The following is a 19,020-nucleotide window of genomic DNA, read 5'->3' as shown; positions in this document are numbered from 1 at the left end:
AGATGAGGTAAAAAGAGAGAGAGAGATAACAAAAGTAAAACGAAAGTAAACAATTGTTACTTGTGCTGGGTTAAGACCAGCACGCTACTTGTTTTGGGTGGAGGAATTATTTTGTGTTTATGATTTGTTTTGTGAAACCTTTTTATTTTGCTCTGTGACCGTTGTTTTTGTTAATCCTTTTGATTTATTTTTGGATTTATAATAAATACATGCTCCAGTGCTTCAACCTGCAGTACCTGTGTGTGTGCCAGTCAAGCCCTCCTGTCACACTGTGTTTCACTGTATGTGTAATCCATCAATAATACAATGAAACATTAACTTGATAAGTAAACAGTAAGAAAGATGTCTCCTGCCCCCCTTTCAGGAATACTCTGTGTTGTAGAGAGGGTGAGCACAGTGAGCGAGAACAGGACACAAGGATCTATCTCACTCATCTCCAAGTCTCCCATTATCTTTCACTCTTAGCCTCCTACAGACATTTTGGATTGCATTTGGCTATAATAAGATCAATTCCTGATTTTATATATATATATATATATATATATATATATATATATATATATATATATATATATACACACACACACACACACACCTTTCAGCTACTGTGCCATTATTACTCAATTATGATATGATTTTAACAAAAACCTGCATCTCTTAATCACAAGACCCACATTGGAGCTCAATGAGACATATATGGCTCAAGAGCCATCCATTCGACACCCCAGTGAACTCTCTAAGTTGTTTCTTATTTGTTTTGGAACCATGATTAATGTTTTATCTTTTGAAAAAAAAATGTGCTAATGACCATTTGGAGTAAATAACTTGGAGAATCATTGCAACATTAGGAAATTAAAACGCCTTTTCATAAACTTTGCAGACACAAAAGTATGATAGAAACTACATCAGACAACAACAATAGAGTGAACAATAAATTAACTGTGCATGTAAACAGACACCATTCTCTTTGACCATTCTCTATCTCTCTCTCTCTGCTTATACATACTTGTTAATCAGCATCCTTACTTAAAACATAATAAAAGAGTTAATAAATATTTTAAAAAGACAAACAAGCTGGGGGAGGGGGGGTGACATCTCTTATTCATGCTAGGTGCTCACTCTGGTAAGAGAACAGAGGTAGCAGACTCATCTGCACGCAGTGAAATTGAGCCACTAGAGTCTGACAAACACAAGGTCATTGCCAGGGACGGTCCTACAGTTTCCAGGTGAGTGTCGAGTGGCAATTCATTAACCCAGGTATGATAATACTGATGTACTGCAAACTGTATATAGTCACTGCGGGCGAAATGGCCCTGTTTAAGTGCTTTAGTTTGTTTTTATCAAGATTGTTTTTTAAATTATCTGAAATGGTGTGTTTATGTCTCTGTCATATTAATTAGTGGCTAATGCTCTCTAAATTCTTGTATTTAACATGTTTTCTTGAATTATTTTATATTAAGTGTAGGGGGCCACTACTTTTGTCTGCGACTGTATAAATTATACAACATGCATTGTATGATTATCCAGACTTAGCACAGAGGGTAGGAGACACTGCTTTACACACAGAGTGGTGAAATGGGTTACCTAGCCATGTAGCTGATGCTGCGTCATCGGAATCATTTCAGACCCAACTTGACAACGTTTTAAGATCTATCAGCTCCTAATACACCTGTTCAGGGTGGATGTAAGGGGCAAATGCTATTTACAAGTACCAGAAAGAAATGGCGAAAGGGCTCAGGAACTATATTAATCAAAGCAATTGTGTTTCTGTTGAAAACAGCATTGCAGGGAAGATGCAGTGCAGGAGAGAGCTACGTTAAGTAAGAGTTTGAATACTAAACAGCATTTGGTAATTGAGCAATAGAGCTGCGTTGGGAAAGTAAGAGCCATAAACGAATCACGCTGACGTATAGACGACCAAGGGAATGTCCCATGATGAGGTTTTATTGTGATCAGAAATGGGTAAACACTACCTTTAATGTTTTAAATGTTTTACATTTCTAATTTGCACTTCAAGTATTGGTTAGGCTTAACTATATCAACTCCTTTTAAGATTTTAAAGACTACAATCATGCCCTCAATCAATTGTTTCTCCCTTCACAGTAGCTCTGATGAAGTGTTTCAGTTCTGCGAGGACAGGGAAGTTAACCAGCCCCTTTCAAATGCAATGGGAGTGGAGGCGGGGTGTCCTTCCAGGGAAAGAGGAAGGCCTTCAACACAATCTCCCCGTTATTCCAGGGAGTTCTATAAATAGTGAATACGTTTCACAAACGATGTGCTCTGTCTTTCGAATTCTCCTGTAAATCTTTGACTTTAGAAACAGGTTTGGTGATATTATTCACTCCAGAAGCAATAAAGCCCACATGAGCCTAGTGCCTCTGATGGGAATTGATAACTTTCTGTGTCTCTTTATAATGCAATATGGGTTTTTTAAGTCCTAGTTTATAGTGCAAGGCAATGGAATATTTGTTTTACATTTCACCCTACTCCCCTAATGGCTTTCTTAGTATCTTGGCATCCCTAAATATATAGTAGCCCACTTTTTAAATATACAGTATTCAAATTATTCAAATACATAAGACATCTTAGAAGTGAGGAGGTAGCTTCAAATTCCCTTTTCTGATGTCTGCAGTTATACTGAATGATTCTTACTGAAATTAATGAAAATGTTTTTGTTTTTTTAGGTGTTTTGACTATGAGTTCAGGAGCTGCTCCTCAGTTACCTGCCATAGACACAGTACAGGCTACATCAGCCAGGTGTCTTTATATTAGTTTTACTGTATTAGTGCAAATAAAAGTTGAGGTTATGTGTGCTCATGGGCCTGACACAACAAAGAGTGTGTGCAAAAAATACATACTCAACATGATTAGAGGAAGCCACCGAACACTTATAAACACATAATAAGTCAATACATCTAAATAAAAAAAAACAGACCAAAATCTGCTAAAATAAACAAGACCCTTCTCGTAATATGATATGTGTTGTGGTTTAAATGTTTGGAATGCTTTGTTATTGACATTCTGAGTGTGAGATCTACACTCTCAACAAAGTTAGAAGTGTAGTTGCTACTAATGCATTCCAATGGAGACATGATTATAATTTTGGTCATTTCAGGCAGGGGTGGGATGGGGGGTGAGGTGGGGAGCCTGATCCTGGTAATTAACTACAAATTCTAGCTGGGATGCTTGGCTGTTTGTTCTTTAAAATAGTAGATAATGCCTTGACTTGTTTCCTGTCCAGTTGCTTTATCCACTTACTTGAATGATTGATGAATGTCTGGTTTGCTGCTATGTATATGTCTGTCGGTCTACAGAAGCATGTGTGCTTCATAGTGGGTAAAAAAACCTGGAAAAGATTTAATGAATACAAGAAGGCATATGACTTCCTGTGAGAAGAGCTCTTTCACAAGCCTAAGCATAATTTACAGCCGCTTTAGAAATGTAAATATAGAGCATACTGTGCTGTTGCTGCCACTGAAATTCTGTTACTTATCAATAAACCCTTTTCCTCCAGCAGCATGAAAAAGATACACAGACTATTATGAGAGTTGAAGTCAGCAGTGTGGGAAAAACTGAAGAGAGGACACTTTTTTTTTTTTTTTTTTAACACAGTGCAATACGACCTGAGCAACATTTAACAGAAGACTCTTTTTAAGGCTTTTTAAAAGAATACTCACAGATACAGAGTTAAACATTTCCTTGAACAGACAAAGACACACACGCACACACACACTAAGTAGGCGATCACACAAAAGGCCTCCAGGTTGATTACTTTCATAAAGCACAGAGGCAGAGGACAAGGTTAAAAGGCGCATAATGGCACATTTAAACTGTGAACACAGCAGCACTACAGTGCGAGCAGTGGGTGGTAATTCTGCTCTCCCTCTCAATGAAAACCTTTAAACAGTTCATTATCCATGCCTATTCAACCCGCCCGGGCGCCCCAGCTTCAATTGATACAAGCTTCACACGCCAGAGGAGATAAAATCTACAACTCCTCGAAGACGGATCATGACAGACGAAAATTAATTGCCTTTCTCTTTCAGTCCAGATGAGATTTTTTTTTTATCAGCAGCTCGTGTAGGGTTGATTCTCTGGGGACCACGGCGAGGTAGGGATGGGGGGGTGAGGTGGGAGAGGGAGGAGGGAGATGGGATGATGATACGGAGCCACCCCCTGTTTAGAGTGTTCCTGATTGTCAGAGCAGGCATGGAATGAGTTCCTTCTCTGTGGCATTTGAAAAGGAGGAAATGTGTTTCAGGCAGTGCAGAGTGTTACAAACCCTATTATATGTATATATTTAACTGTATGTTTATTGTATATTACTGTAGCCCCTTTAACTCTGTATAGTTGGCAGATAATGGGCAAGTACTGGAGAGAAGATCTGGTCCTGTACATGTTTGGGTGGTTTTTTAAAGGCAATCCTTAGAGACCATCGCTGTTTGCCAGAGGCTATTTTAGGAGCTAGCTGGACAAGTGAGGGTTTACCCCAAGAAACACATACAGTTGATGGCATTGAGCGCTTGAGTCTGACATACCTACCCAGCAGATCCTAACTTGGTGAGATCCCTTCTCATGGAGGGAGCCTGCAGACGCAAAAGTTCTTTCCCAGGCAATGTGTAGAATCCTACGAGGCAACACAGAGCAAGCAGACATAGAAATAAACTTATAGACATCTCTAAAAAAGAGAACTGGGAAAGAAGATAGACGTGTATCACATTAGACATGCAGTTTGGTCTTGAGAACGGTGCAAAATGTGGGCAAAAAATCTAAAATGGCACATAGCCTTCTTTTTTGTAAAGGAAACTAATTTTCTCATTATCAAACAAACATTAAACTCCTCAAAACTAGATTGCTTCTTGCTTGTTTTGTTGATGCTGCATTTTCAGAAAATGGGGGTGTGGCAGAGCAGGGCTATGCCCTTAGAAATACTGGCAGGGAAGGAGTTAAATTCTCCTCCCTGCCCAGGTTGATTGCTTCAGGTGGGAGCAATCCACCAATTAATTATTCAATTATTACTCAGCCACCTGGCATAAAAGGAGGCCTCAGCCTCCCAGTTGGGGAGAGAGAGTTCAAGAAGGAGGAGAGTGTTTTTGTGTGTGCTGTGTTGTTAGTTTTTTTTTGCAAACCAGTGAAGGCAACGCCCAGCCTGGAAGCCTTATTTGTAAGTTTTGTTTTGTGTTTATTATTTAGTTTAAAACCTTTTTGTCTGGCCCTTGTGCCGATTTATTTTGTATTTGTTAATAAAAAACTTTATTTTGAATTTTAAACTGTCTGAGCCTCAACCTTGGTCATTTCCTTGTTACAGGGTGTGATCTTTTTATTGTGTTTAAAATGAATCCTGTAGCCTTCATACTCACTTTAGACTAAATAAACAAAACATTTGAAAATGTAAAGCAGGTTCCAGAATTTAAGGAAGGTCATTGCGTCGTGCAGGCGCTGAGTCTGTTCAGGGCAGCGCCAGGGCCACAGGGAATTGTGGGAGCTGTGTTCTGATTGGCTGGGCTCAGTTGCAGGTGGTACTTGCAGTAACCTGCAGGTGCTCAAGCAGATGTCCCACAAGAGGTGCCTTTCTTTACCAACTGTTTCAGTGTCATCCTCAACAAACTGAAGTAATGCACAAAACAGTCAAACTAGAATGAAATGACCTAGTTTGGATTTATACTTTATTTACAGTTTATCTACACAGTAACATGACTAGTGAGACTAGAAATCAACCTTGGCGACGGTCGCACGATTCAAGTACGAATCAACCTACTGATAACATCTCAGACCCACCCATATAAGCCAGTTTGACTACAGCTTCAGACAATGGTGGAGCCTAAAGGGTGCCACTGCACTTGTGGAAAATCTTTGTTTATTACATTTATTTTCCTATTCATCTGGGTTGTTTCCTTTTTCATGTGTCACTAATTGCAGCAAGCTTTTCCTCCAGTGTACACGGCTTGTTTGCACACACACAGGCACCAGTCCACAGAAGGCAATGTGCGTGTTTCAATTAGCCGCAGACAAAAGAAGAACTCTCTTCAGTGCTCCACTGTTCTTCAAGTCCCAGTGCCCCTTTTCTGTATTTGAGACACATTGCCTTGGGATTCTTGCTCTCTGTTTGCAAGAGGTGTTCCGGTTCATTTGGTGTCTCTTAACCTGCACCTGCTTTGTTAAAGCAGTAAGAAAAAAAGCTAGCGTCCCCGAGGCTCACGTAATAAGAAAGCAATACCATGTGGAGCTCTGTAGTGTCATGCAAGTGTGGTTTGAATCTCATTCACGTTCCGTTAGGGGATAGTAGGTCACCTCATCGGGCCTCGCTGACTGATGTAAAGAGGCGATTGGCTTGGCAGTGGAAACTGAAAGAGGCAGTAGGACAGAAGTGTGAGGGTTAGGTGGAAGCAAGCTTACTCAGAAGCAAAGGAACCAAGAAAGGGTTAAATATAAATGATATGTGTGGTTCTGTATATTTGTAAATCCTGCCAATGTTAAAGAAGCTAAGGCTTATATAATTTTTTATTATTATTTTGAGGCATTTGTAGTGTGCACCTGATTAATTCTGTGCTTGGCTATTGGTTGTAAAGGTTAATATTCATTATGCTGAGAACTGAAATGAAGCAAGGCTGCTCACTGTGTTTAAACATTTATGAACAAGAGTAAGCCATTCGGCACAACTAAGCTGCTTCAGTTCCTAGTAGCTGATTGATCTCAAGCCACGCTGTTAGTTAATATGAAAAAAAAAAAAAAATCATAGTTTGTAGTCTAGTTGCTACCCTGCTCTGTGAAGCTGGTGGCCAGCTGAAAGTTGAGATTTGGAACCAACTTCTTACTGGCCACACAGCAAGTATATAAAACTCCAGGCAAGATTTTCATCAAAACTATTAATTTAGGAGTGACAATTGCTGACTTTCAGTAAAGGGATCGCAATATTTTTTTCTTGGAGCAGCTGAACCTGCTCCTCAACCAGCACCAATTATCCATTAGGACAGCTTTATAATATCAGTGTATTAGCATAAGGGAACGCTATCAGGAACATTAGCAGAACTACCAGCAATAGCAAAACAATTGATTAAGTATAACAGGGGTTTCAGATATGACAGCTCACCGGTACTGAAATGGAACTGTAATTGATTCCCAGTAAGTAATAGTTTACTCTATTGTGATGCTATTGGCATGTACCATTCTACTGATGGCCCATCTCATTTTACCTTCCCTTGTGTCATCTAGTACAGAGGCATTGACTCTCCATTGCAGCACCATTGCCTGTTGTGAAGAACTCTAGTATGGTGCAATCTGCACTTTTGAAAATAATAAATTCATGGGATTCTTGCAAGTTAAAGAAAAGTCCCCTTTATCTGTAGGTGTTTATCAGCAAGCACAAGATGATCTCAGTACAACTCAGAGAAAATACAAATAAGGAAAATACGTACTCCGCAGTGTGACGGAGTATTGGACCGCTCACTAGCACTCCTTCACCTCTGCTAAACACCACCGGACACCAAGCCTTGTACTCTCTCTGCTACTTGGGTGGAGATATACAAATGAGCTCAATATCACATATTAACGCATGTTGGGGTAGGCATTGCAGTAGGCCGAGGGCATTTGTTTAGAGAGTTTAACTCAATAGATGTGCAATGTGTATGCAGACAGGGAAGGCATTGTGCAGTGCAATCAAACAGCAGCAGAAAGTTACAAGATGACAGATGGTATCCTGTATGCAGGAATCAGGAGACTTGATGATTGGAGCAGGCTGATGACAGCTCTGGCTGAAGCACACATCTGACTTTAACTCACTTACTGCGAGTGAACATCAGCTGTTCCGACTAGCGACTGTTTAAGGGTGATGTAATAGAGTTTAATATTATGGATTGCTAAACCACACAGGTTTCACAGGGACTCAGTATTCCCAGTAGCTCAGAACACAACAGTACAGCTAACAATACGGGAGATGATCAATTCCCTGTGCTGTTTAAAATCTAGATATCCCAATTAATGAAATGCAGTGCACTACTTTAGAAATGCCAGGGGATTCAAGCAAACGGAGCCCCCTATTATATTAAAATTCTTGTCAACCCTGATTAAATACTTGCACAAACCTTTTTTATGGAGAGTTGTACCTCAAGGTGGATGTTTTCAAGAACTAATGGGTTGCTGAAATTAAACAAGGGATACACAAGCGGTCAAACAGAGAATCATATGCTAGACCAGTGCTGCACAACTCTGGCCCTCGAGATCCATTCCAGTCCAAGTCTTTATGCCAAGCAGGCCCTTAATTAGTTATTTGAATCTGCTAAAGCTAAACTAACTAATTAACTAACTAACTAGGACCTGAATGAAAGATAACACAAGAGAAGTAAATACAGTATGTGATTAAACTCAACAAGCACATACATCTCCCAATATACACAGCTGCAGTTAACTCAGTCAGAGTGATTCGCTCTCAAGGTAGGGCCCAGGCAGTGGTGCACAACTCTGGCCTTTGAGATGCATTCTGTCTCTGATTTTGATTGTTTTTATTTCATTTTACAAAGACATCTCCTTGGTTGTATGCATGACCCAGAAAGCCATGCGGGTACAGGGCAGCTCTGTATTGCTTCCCCATTGCAGCACTAACCTTTGCTGCATGGTTCCACTCTTATATTTGCAACTATATAGTATCATGATTGAAGTCTTGAAAGGAGTCGACAGAGTTAATGCTAGACAATTCCTCAGCTACTTTGCAATGGAATGCGTTACCTAATCATATTGTTGATGCCGACTCATTTGGATCTTCTAAAAACCAACTTGACAAAGTGTTGAGATCAACCAGAGGGGGCAAATGGCCTCCTCTCATTCTTACATTTTCTTATGTTATTATGTGATCCACTCCAACTGGAGCCAACAGGCAACAACAAACCTAATAGTATACCTAATGTTATGTCATTAATTTCAAGAGCAGAGGGACCCTGTCCCTTTAAGTCGATATGGACTCACCGTTAGTTTCCATTTTGAATAACAATGTGCTTCTGCAATCCATTTTGTGAATCCAGGGGGAGATGCATTATCCACGATGCCTTGGTCTCTATGGATTGCCTTAAAAAACAGCTCCCAGCAAACTGTAAAAAAAAAGATAGTGTGTGACAAAATAAAACAGTTTACGTAGCCTTTCAAGAATGTAAAGTGTACATTTATTTTTGGATCCACAACCAAAATAAAGAAGCTGTGTAGCTTTACAGTAGTTTTACATAGTCAATGGACTTTTTAGTCCATCAGCTCTAACCACTAGACAACACTGCCTCCCAGTCCCTCAGCTCTAACCACTAGACCAGGGCTTCTCAAACTCGATCCTCGAGACCCAAGTGTCTTCTGGATTTCGTTCCAACTGAGCTCATAAACATTTAATTGAACTATTAATTTGTTTAATTAGGTCTGCAACTTTTTAGGAGCTGAGAACAATTAGAAGGGTCTAATTAAGCAAATGATTAGTTCAATTAAGGGTTTAGTTAAGTCATTGAGAGTTCAGCTGGAACATAAACCAGAAGACACTAGGGTCCCAAGAACTGGGTTTGAGAAGCCCTGCACTAGACCACACTGCCTCCCTCCCAGTCCCTCAGCTCTAACCACAAGACCACACTGCCTCCCTCCCTCCCAGTCACTCAGCTCTAACCACTAGACCACACAGCCTGCCTTCACAGTCCCTAGGCTCTATCCACTAGACCACACTGCCTCCCCCCCAGTCCCTTAGCTCTAACCAGCTCCCGGTCTCTAAGCTCTAACCACTAAAGTGTAACCGCTGAATAACAAAGTGATATAGAAGTGTAATAGACTGATCTTTAGATCTGTGCTGCTTTTGCATTTTTTTAAATGTACATTCAGTTGGAAGGGTATTTTTTCTTTAAAAAATAAATAAATAAAAACAGACTACCTCTGTAACAGGGCGAGCAGCCCTGTACATTGTTTTGTTTTATTTTAGAACGAGGGGTTCCCCCTCCGCCCCTGTGTTATTTTGTGTTTGTTTATTTTGATTATTGTATACATGACGGCGAGCGCCGTATGTTTGTTATTGTTTTGTTTAGTGACGGCGTAGCCGTTTGTTTATTTTATACTGTTTAGTAATGTGGATGGGAAGCCCCATCCACATGGTATATAATTAAAACTCGTGCAGAAGGTGGCCATCTCCCGAATTAATTAGGTGATTTAATTTGTTGCTAATCGGGAGATGGTCACCTGTTATAAAAAGCCTGCAGCTCTCTAGCTCGGGGTGGGTGTTGTAGGAGCGGAGCGAGAGCGATCGTGTGAAAACGAAACTAAATTATAACATACAGGAACAGTGACAGCGACAGCGACTGCCCAGCCTGACCTGTATGGTTTATTTATTATTTATTGTTGATTTTGTGTTCGAGATTTGTGTTTGTTTACTCTTTTATTTTGCTCGGTGAGCACAGTGTTTTGTTTAAATATTTTATTTTATTTTTGGTTTGCTTAATAAAAACGGCAAACGCCATTTGAACTGCAGTACTTCCCCGGTGTCAGTATTTTTGTTCCTGCGTCTGCCTGACGTCAGACCACTCAGCCATTCCTGTCACAACCTCTAATTTTGTTCTAGAGACCTTTTCCCTGTCCTGCGTGTCGCGTTACACACACCTTACATCAGGGCTTCTGGTTTTCTGTGTTTTTAGTCTGACTTTTCGCCTCACAATTAACACATTTCTCAGTTTTATTTCAGAAACCAAAACACATTAAACAGTGCTCAGAGTCATTTTAAAAGGAAAGTAAAAGGAAAGTAGTTAAACACGACGAAAACACAGAAAACCAGACGCCCTCGATATATATTATTCAGTGCTAACTAGCAGTTTGAAGCCTATTCAGATTACATTTTGAAATGAAAACAGCAGATTTTGAAGCGTTTTGATAGTTAAGACTAAATAAAAGTAGCTATTTTAGAGGTATACAACTAACATATCTTCATAAAGGTAGGTTTATGGTGCATCTCTCGACTTACGGCGGTACTATCACATACTATCACAGTATCAGATGGGTTTATTCTATCTTATAATGCCTCCAGGCTACCTACCTGTCTTAACCTTATAGGCAGAACAGGGGCGGCAAAAACATTGCATAATTACATTTTATACTTCACATTTCTTTAATCTTAAAATGTTCAACATCTTAGATCACTGTTTCTTGTTCTGCAAAATGTATTGCTGATTTTACAGAACCATATCATGAGCAGTGGTGTAGTCCTAAATCTGGAAGTACGGGAACGCTAGGGAGGAGAGTTATCATGCCGGTGCAGTGTCACAAAATCTGGTCTCCCCTGGGAACAGGCTTGCGTTTGTTGGGCCCGTTACTAAGCAAAGGACGCATTGAAGTTCCTTGAGTATTCAAATGGGGCAGGGCATTATTGGATTTCATTTAATTACCCTGACAAAGATTCTTATAAAAGGACGTTGCTAATACAGGATAATCAAAACATTTTACCAGTTTTATATCTCTGAAATTCTCAGATGACTGTCCTGAAAATCGCTAGATTTGTAGCTAGTTGCTTTTTGACAACAAATCTTGCCAAGTCACTAGATTTGGCGAGGAATTCGCTAAGGCGCAGATTTCTCCACGGCTTATTATTGCCTTCTGTCTCGCGTTGCTGGTGTGAATAGCCCACAGGGGCTTTCACTACACAGCGGCAGGAGTTGACTGGGCTTGACGTGCCGAGACATCCTGTAAAAAACAAAAATACATAGCTACAGAAACCAATACTACAGAAAAAACTCAATTGGACCAAGGGAAACGACCCAGGGGAGAGTGTATGAAGCAAACCAGTCAAACCTGAAAGGAAGCTGATTTGCAGACAAACCTTCTCTGCCCCAAGACCTCCACAAAGATCAGAATATGGAATGTGACATTATACGAGACAGGGAAGACAGCGCAGGTCACCAAAGAGATGGACAAATACAGGCTTGAGATTCTAGGACTGAGTGAGTTGTGATGGACAACATCAGGGCAAGTCACCTTGGCATCGGAAGACCTACTCCTGTACTCAGGACCACCAAATGAAGAAGACAACCATATAAATGATGTGGAACTCATGCTGACCAAAAGGGCAAGTAGTAGCTTGCTGGAATGGGAACCAGTCAGCGAGAGGATCAAGACAGCCCGTTTCCAGTCAAAATTCCAGAAGGTCACCATCGTCCAGTGCTATGCCCCGACGAATCATACAAAACAGGAAATCAAGGAGGATTATTATGATGAGTTACAGAATGTACTCAACAAAGTTCCAAAGAGGGACATCACCCAGGTGATGGGTGACATAAATGTCAAAGTTGGAAACAACAAAACAAGAAGTCATCATGGCCAAGGAGGGCATAGGAGAGATGAATGAAAATGGAGAGCTCTTTGCTGACTTCTCTGGGCTGAACGACCTGTTGATTGGTGGGACCATCTTTCCACATCGCAAGATTCACAAGGTAACGTGGAAATCCCCAGACATGGTGACAGAAAACCAGATTGACCACCTGGCAGTTTCCCGCAGATGGAGAAGAACCCTAATGGATTTGAGAGCCTATAGAGGAGCAGATGCTGGAACAAGCAACTCATTGGTGGTGGCAAAGCTTAAGGTTAGAATTACAAACAGGAAGAAGATTGGTCTACAGAGACATCAACAATATAATACCTCCAGAGTGGGAAAAGATGAGAAACAGGAATGTGCCATCTCCCTTTAAAACAGATTTCAAGCCCTTGCTGAACTAGACAACGGCTCCATAGAAAAGAAATTGGAACGAGCCAGAAATACATTCACGTCAACGTGCGATGAGGTGCTGGGACTCAGAAGACCTGAGTTCAAGGGCTGGCTGTCAGAAGACACACTTAGGAAGAGACTGAAGACTGAAGAGAAATCAGGCAGAGACTTGGACAAGCAAGGACCAGAGCATAGAAACTGCGTCTCCTGTAGTAATACACCTCAAAGAACACGGAAGTCAAGAAGAGTGCAAGGACAGACAAGTGGGAACTCATTGATAGAATGGCTACGGAAGCAGAAGAAGCTGCAGAAAGGAATGATATGGGAACCCTCTATAACATCACACTTTGAGGGAGGAAGACTAACACGAACAAACCTATATGCAGAAAAGATGGGAATATTCTGAGCAAACCAGCAGAGCAGCTAGACAGGTGGAAGGAACACTTTAATAGCCTGCTCAGGGGCGCACCTGTAGAAAATCCACCCATCATTGAAGAAGGAGAGGAACTGGACATCAATTTAGGACCCTTCACTAAGGAAGAGGTCATACAGGCAATCCGGACGATCAAAAGTGGTAAAGCTACCGGGCCCAGACAACATCCCACCAGGAGGCTTGAAGGCAGATGCCAGAGCTACAGCAGCCATCATGACTGACCTAGTACAAGAAGTATGGGACAAGGAAGGGGTGCCACAGGAGTGGAGGAAAGGCTACACCGTAGAACTGCCCAAGAAAGGAAATCTCAGCAACTGCCAGAACTGGAGAGGAATTCAACTCCTTCCCTACCGAGCAAGATCTTCACAAGGCTCATTTTGGAGTGGATCAGTTCTGCAGTGGATTCCAAGTTGAGAGAAGAACAAGCAGGATTTCAGACTGGGAGGTCGTGCACAGACCAAATAGCAACACTTCGCATTATCATCGAGCAGTCACTGGAATGGCGGTCACCCCTGTATGTAAACTTCACTGGACAGAAAAACTATATGGAAATTCCTGAGGCACTACGGCATCCCAACTGAGATCGTCAGAGTTATCAAGAGTCTATATGAAGACACGACCTGCCATATCATTCACAACGCAGACTTATCTCCACCTTTAACTGTTGACACCAGAGTCAGGCAAGGATGCATAATTTCACCGATGATCTTCTCGATGGTGATAGACTGGGTGATGAGGACAGCAATGGACCAGCCACAAGGATTCCAGTGGACCCTGACACAAAAGCTGGAAGACTTGGACTTTGCTGACGACAATGGACTGCTTTCACACATGCTCCAACAAATGTAAGCGAAGACAGATAATCTTCAAACTGTAGCCCAGACCACTGGCCTAGAGATCAACACAGATAAGACCAAAAGCATGAGAATCAACACCAACCAGGATGTACTTGTTCTCCTGGAGGGACAACCCATCGAGGACGCAACAAAAGCCCATCTCTGATACCATCAAGGAGCGCAAATGGAGATGGATTGGACACACCCTGCGGAAAGACCAGCCAAACATCACTCGCCATGCCTTTGACTAGAACCCTCAAGGTAAACGAAAGAGAGGAAGAGCAGCCATAACATGACGAAGAACACTGGAAGCCAAGCTCGTCCATCGGCATTTCCTGGGGGGAGACAAAGCATACAGCTCAAGACAGAGAAAAATTGAGAAATGTAGTAAAGGCCCTATGTTCCAACGGGAACGAAGAGGACTAAGTAAGTAAAGTAAGTATTATTGCCTTGACACAACAAGGAAAAGAGATCGCTTCATTGGTGCCCAGGCACTGAAAGTGGAGCGGTTGTGTGCCATTTAAGCATTTTCATAACACATCGGTAAAGATTCTTTAATTCTTTAAAGTTAATTCTTAAGTAAAGGATCTGCCTGTAGAAAAAAGTAACAGAGGATTTGCTGTGCATGATTATATGATCACTAACATACACGTTAGATACCAGTTTTATAGTAGTTAAGGAACACAATACGGTACTGTAAAAATAAGTACAACGAAAATACAATGTGTTTGAAGTAACCTGCGTATCCTGTATCAATTGTTATTTATAACTCTAAGCTCATGCATGGTGGTAGAAACCACTGATCATAAATATTGTCATTGTAGAGCTGACAGTAGATGTCACTACTATTTGTAACCAGAGTGATGATTGTATATAGTTGTGACAATGTAAAAAAAAAAAAAACATAATCTGGTGTCATTTGTTATATATATATATATATATATATATATATATATATATATATATATATATATATATATATACACACACACACACACAATTTTTAAAAAGGTGAACATTTAGTTTGCTTAGGGTGACAAAAATCCTTGCGCCGGCCCTGTGTGACCTTTATTTCACAATTAATCTATTTACAATAGACATACAATAGACAGTAAAGTACAGTGCATTAAAGCGAACTAACAGGACCCCATCTATGTGACTCTTAATGGACATTCAGGCTGTGCAGTGTTCTCGTGCCTGCTTCTCATTCACAGCACATTAGCACTGCGCAGCGCTACACTTGAATGTGACACATGCATTACACACCGGGTAAGCAGCAGCACTTGAAGATGACATTTACTGTACATGAAGGCATCTGTGAGACACTGGGAGCTGCCAAGCTGTTCCTGTTCCAGTGCAGCGGCGAGGACGAACAGTGAAACCTTTGTTTTATAGACAGAGCTGCCACCAGCCGAAAGGCAGCCTGCGGCCAACTGTCCCACTGCGGCGCTCACACTACTTGCCCCTGACAAATCTTTCATTCCTGTCTCACATACACAAAGTAAATGGAGACATCATAGTTCTGTTTCTGTTGTGTTTTGAACATTTTGACAGGTGTTTTGTCACATCGCCTTCTATTAGATTCATGAATTCTATTATGATTCAACCATAGTATACCAAATTATTATTGGTTTTGGCATGAGGAAAAAAAACAAAACAAAAAAAAACACCTTAGGTGTCAGAAACATTCTAATAATTACAGGGTCATATTCACAAAGACTTTACCACTGCTAAATTTGCACCATTTATTTGGTCTGTTACAGAACTTGGAGAAACAAACAATCTGCACAGAGGAACTTTTAAATGATCCTCCTGAGTTATTTGTTTATTTATTTTTTTAAACTGATGTTAAATTCTTTGTGAATGTGGCCCACTGTTCAGTATGATGAATATGTCTTCTTCATCCTAACTGACTGGGGCATTGTTCTCACACATAGTATAACGCTGCCCTTCACCGGTGAACCAGATTTTATTAAGCAACAGTGCTACTTGCCTTGAGCTTTCAGCCTGGGTCACAGTGAACAAGGGTTTGCAAGTTAAATAAATAAAAAAAAAAAAAAACTACAGGAAATAAAATCACCAGTGTATAATGTGTAGTCTGACTCCTTCTGTATGTCAGGTCACGTTTGCTTACTTATTCTGATATCCACTTGCTCTGCCAGATCTGTGTAGCAGTAGAAGGGCTGGTCCCTTGTCAGATTATTATTTTATTACTAGATATTGGCAGGATTTTCAAAAGTTCGTAAATGATTATTTTCAAGTGGTCGTTGTGCCTATTCCGTTATTAAATAATCATCTAATGTGATTTCTGAAATTATGTTGATTTATGAACTAATGTTAATAGCTTGACAAGCAATGCTTCTTGTGACTACTTATTTTGTTTGCGTGGGAATTTAAAAGCAAATCCATGCTAATTGTCATCATTTATCAGAAGTTAATTTGCACTTGGATAGAGGGTTTTAATTAACGAAAGAGTATTTAACTCACCTTGAAACAGACATTTAACAGACTGCGACGCCGAGGATACATAGAGAGAGTGTACAGGACCAGTGTTAATTTCTTACAGACTACCTTCTGTACTTGTGGTTATGAATGAAATGTATTCACTTATTTTACCCATTTGTAACCAAGGAATGTGTGTTGTATATTGCTAAAATGATATACCGTTATTTGCACCCAGTGTAATGTTACTAAGAAATTATCAATGCAACTGTAGCCTATTTGAATTATGCAAATGTATGACAGCTGACTTCGACTGTAGATTTTATTTGAATTATACAACTGAAATCTTGGTATAGAAAACGGCATACTAGATATTACAATAAAGTTTCCTTAGGTGATTGCGGATTTCCAATGCGTCCTTGGCTTTTAACACCTGTGTAATTCACACAAGAATAAAGAAAAGACATCAAGGACACACAGCGATGCACTAGGAATGTGATCGAGATCATGCATTTTGCCTAAACGTATTTTGTAATGTTGTCAGGCTCCCCCCACAGTTTATGTACAATGTACACTTTCACCTTCACTCGTTTGTATGCATATAAAATGTTCTTATAATACCGTAAGTGTTCAGGGGCTACTTCTAATCACGTTGAGTTTATTTATCGCAGAGCTAAGCAAAGAGTACCAGAGAAAATGCATGATTAGAGGAATTCACCAAACCATTAATTATAAAGAAATTGTGTATTGGGTAGGGAGTTCTATTGTAATTTTAAAAGCTTAATATATAAGTGTTACATACATGGTATACATAAGGTGACCAGATGTCCCGTTCTGACGGGACAGTCCCACTTTTGCTGCAGAGTCACTTACAATAGGAGCTCTGTTTTACATCTCAAAAGACAGGACACCATTTTATAAAAAAAATAAGACAGGACGATGGGAGGCCATTCAGCCCATCGAATCTCGTCTGGTTCAGAGTTGCTAATTGATCTCAACTTTTAATACAGCTAATTTGTTTACGTCACTTGGTTTCTTATTTAAAACTAATTCAGATGGGAGAAAAAAATGAAAAAGTACAAGGTATAAATGTTAAAACATTTATTTTATAGCAGTCATAATAATCCAAAAACTACACAGATCAGAGATGTAACCAACTATATCTTCTCAGTCATCACCGGATAACAAAAGAAACAAGTTGAAAAATAAGTCCATCAGTATCAGAATTACAAGCAAAACATTAAGTTATACACTGTATTAAAAAGAAGAAAAAAAAAACATCCACACGCTAGCTGAATTGAGTGCTTAAACTCAATATCACCAATAATAAAACTTAAGGAATCAGAAAAAAACTGAATTTGTCAGTGAGCTTGCCACATCCTCAAGACAACAGATATACTTTGCTTGTTCCCATATTACTTATGCAAGATACTCAATATACAGTTAAAACCCAAGCCATAGAGATTGTAGTGTTATAAAAAATGTTCCAAAAAGGGATCTACCACCAAAAATCTTCCCAGTTTCCTCTGCAGACAGAGCCCTCCACTCACCCGCCACAAAGTGATCATTCTCCCCAGCCTCCTCATTAGTTCTCGGTGTCATCACTGTGCTCTGGCACCTTGGCCTCATCATAGGTCTCTTCCGAATGGATAGGATCATCATGATCTCCCTGCTTTTCAAGGACTAGCAGGGCGTCACTGATTATGGTGCTTTTACTACCTGAGGGAGACATTTTAAAAGAGAATTTTAGGGCATTTAAAGCTGGAGATGCAGTTGCGGAACAGCGGTGGATGAAAAGCTTCGTCCCATGAATAGTGAGATTTGTAGTAGCTTGAAAGTATATGGGCTGTCCAAGGTAGAATCATGTGATCAGGAACCCAGTCACCTAAGGAGTAAGGAGAAGGGGCGAGGACAGTTAAGAAGCATGCAATTTAGAATCAGCATTAAAATCAGGACACTACTTTGATATGTGGACTCAACTAGAGAATCAAAGCACAGGGTAGCACCCCCTGCTGCAAAGAACTTGCCCTCAGATCAGAACCCTTAGATCGTACGTAGATTACAACACATACTGTAGTTACTACACTACGCTCATTTAGTTTATATAGAAGAAATAAAAAGCTGTTGCAGAGTTCTGCTTACCATTAATTATTCTTAGAGCAAAGGTGTATGTGTTCTTGAGACTCTTGAAGTGAGTTTGATTCCTCCAAAGTGGACGAATGCTGTGCCTGTAGACGTGGTGATGCCTACAACAGGAAGCATCAAGACGACACACTTTCAATGTAACATAACTTCTGGCCATTGGCTTTAGGCAACTGATACAACCTGGGTTATTTAAAATACAAAAGAGTTTCCTTATGTATAGTAACGACACTGAAGGGGTACAGTGAACGGCATGGATCTCCGAATTGTACTGTTTTGGACAGATGGAACATATTGAAGGATATTCTTGTAGACCAACTGTACAGCTTCCATCTTGAAGGTGGTGTAGAAACAGAATATGAAGTTAAATTGAGTTGAAACATCGGAAAGCATTCATACACACTGTAAAATTGCATAGGAAACTTACCGTAATACAAAGCATTGTGTCTGAAAGGAATATATATATA

General features: G+C 40.2%; 1 long non-coding RNA gene across 1 annotated transcript; it reads right to left on the bottom strand.

Annotated features, from left to right (window-relative positions):
* Nucleotides 1–9,004: 9,004 nt before the first annotated feature.
* LOC131732888 (uncharacterized) lies at nt 9,005–18,636 on the bottom strand. The gene is made up of 3 exons (XR_009325877.1): nt 18,554–18,636; nt 17,962–18,130; nt 9,005–9,080 (listed from the first exon to the last, which is right to left on the bottom strand). It is a non-coding gene; the product is annotated as an uncharacterized LOC131732888 (long non-coding RNA).
* Between the last annotated feature and the right edge of the window lie 384 nt (nt 18,637–19,020).

The sequence above is a fragment of the Acipenser ruthenus genome, chromosome 3, assembly GCF_902713425.1.
Source record: "Acipenser ruthenus chromosome 3, fAciRut3.2 maternal haplotype, whole genome shotgun sequence".
Taxonomy (NCBI): Eukaryota; Metazoa; Chordata; class Actinopteri; order Acipenseriformes; family Acipenseridae; genus Acipenser; species Acipenser ruthenus.
Note: the sequence above shows the minus strand (reverse complement) of the source record. Positions and strands in the feature narration are given on the sequence as shown.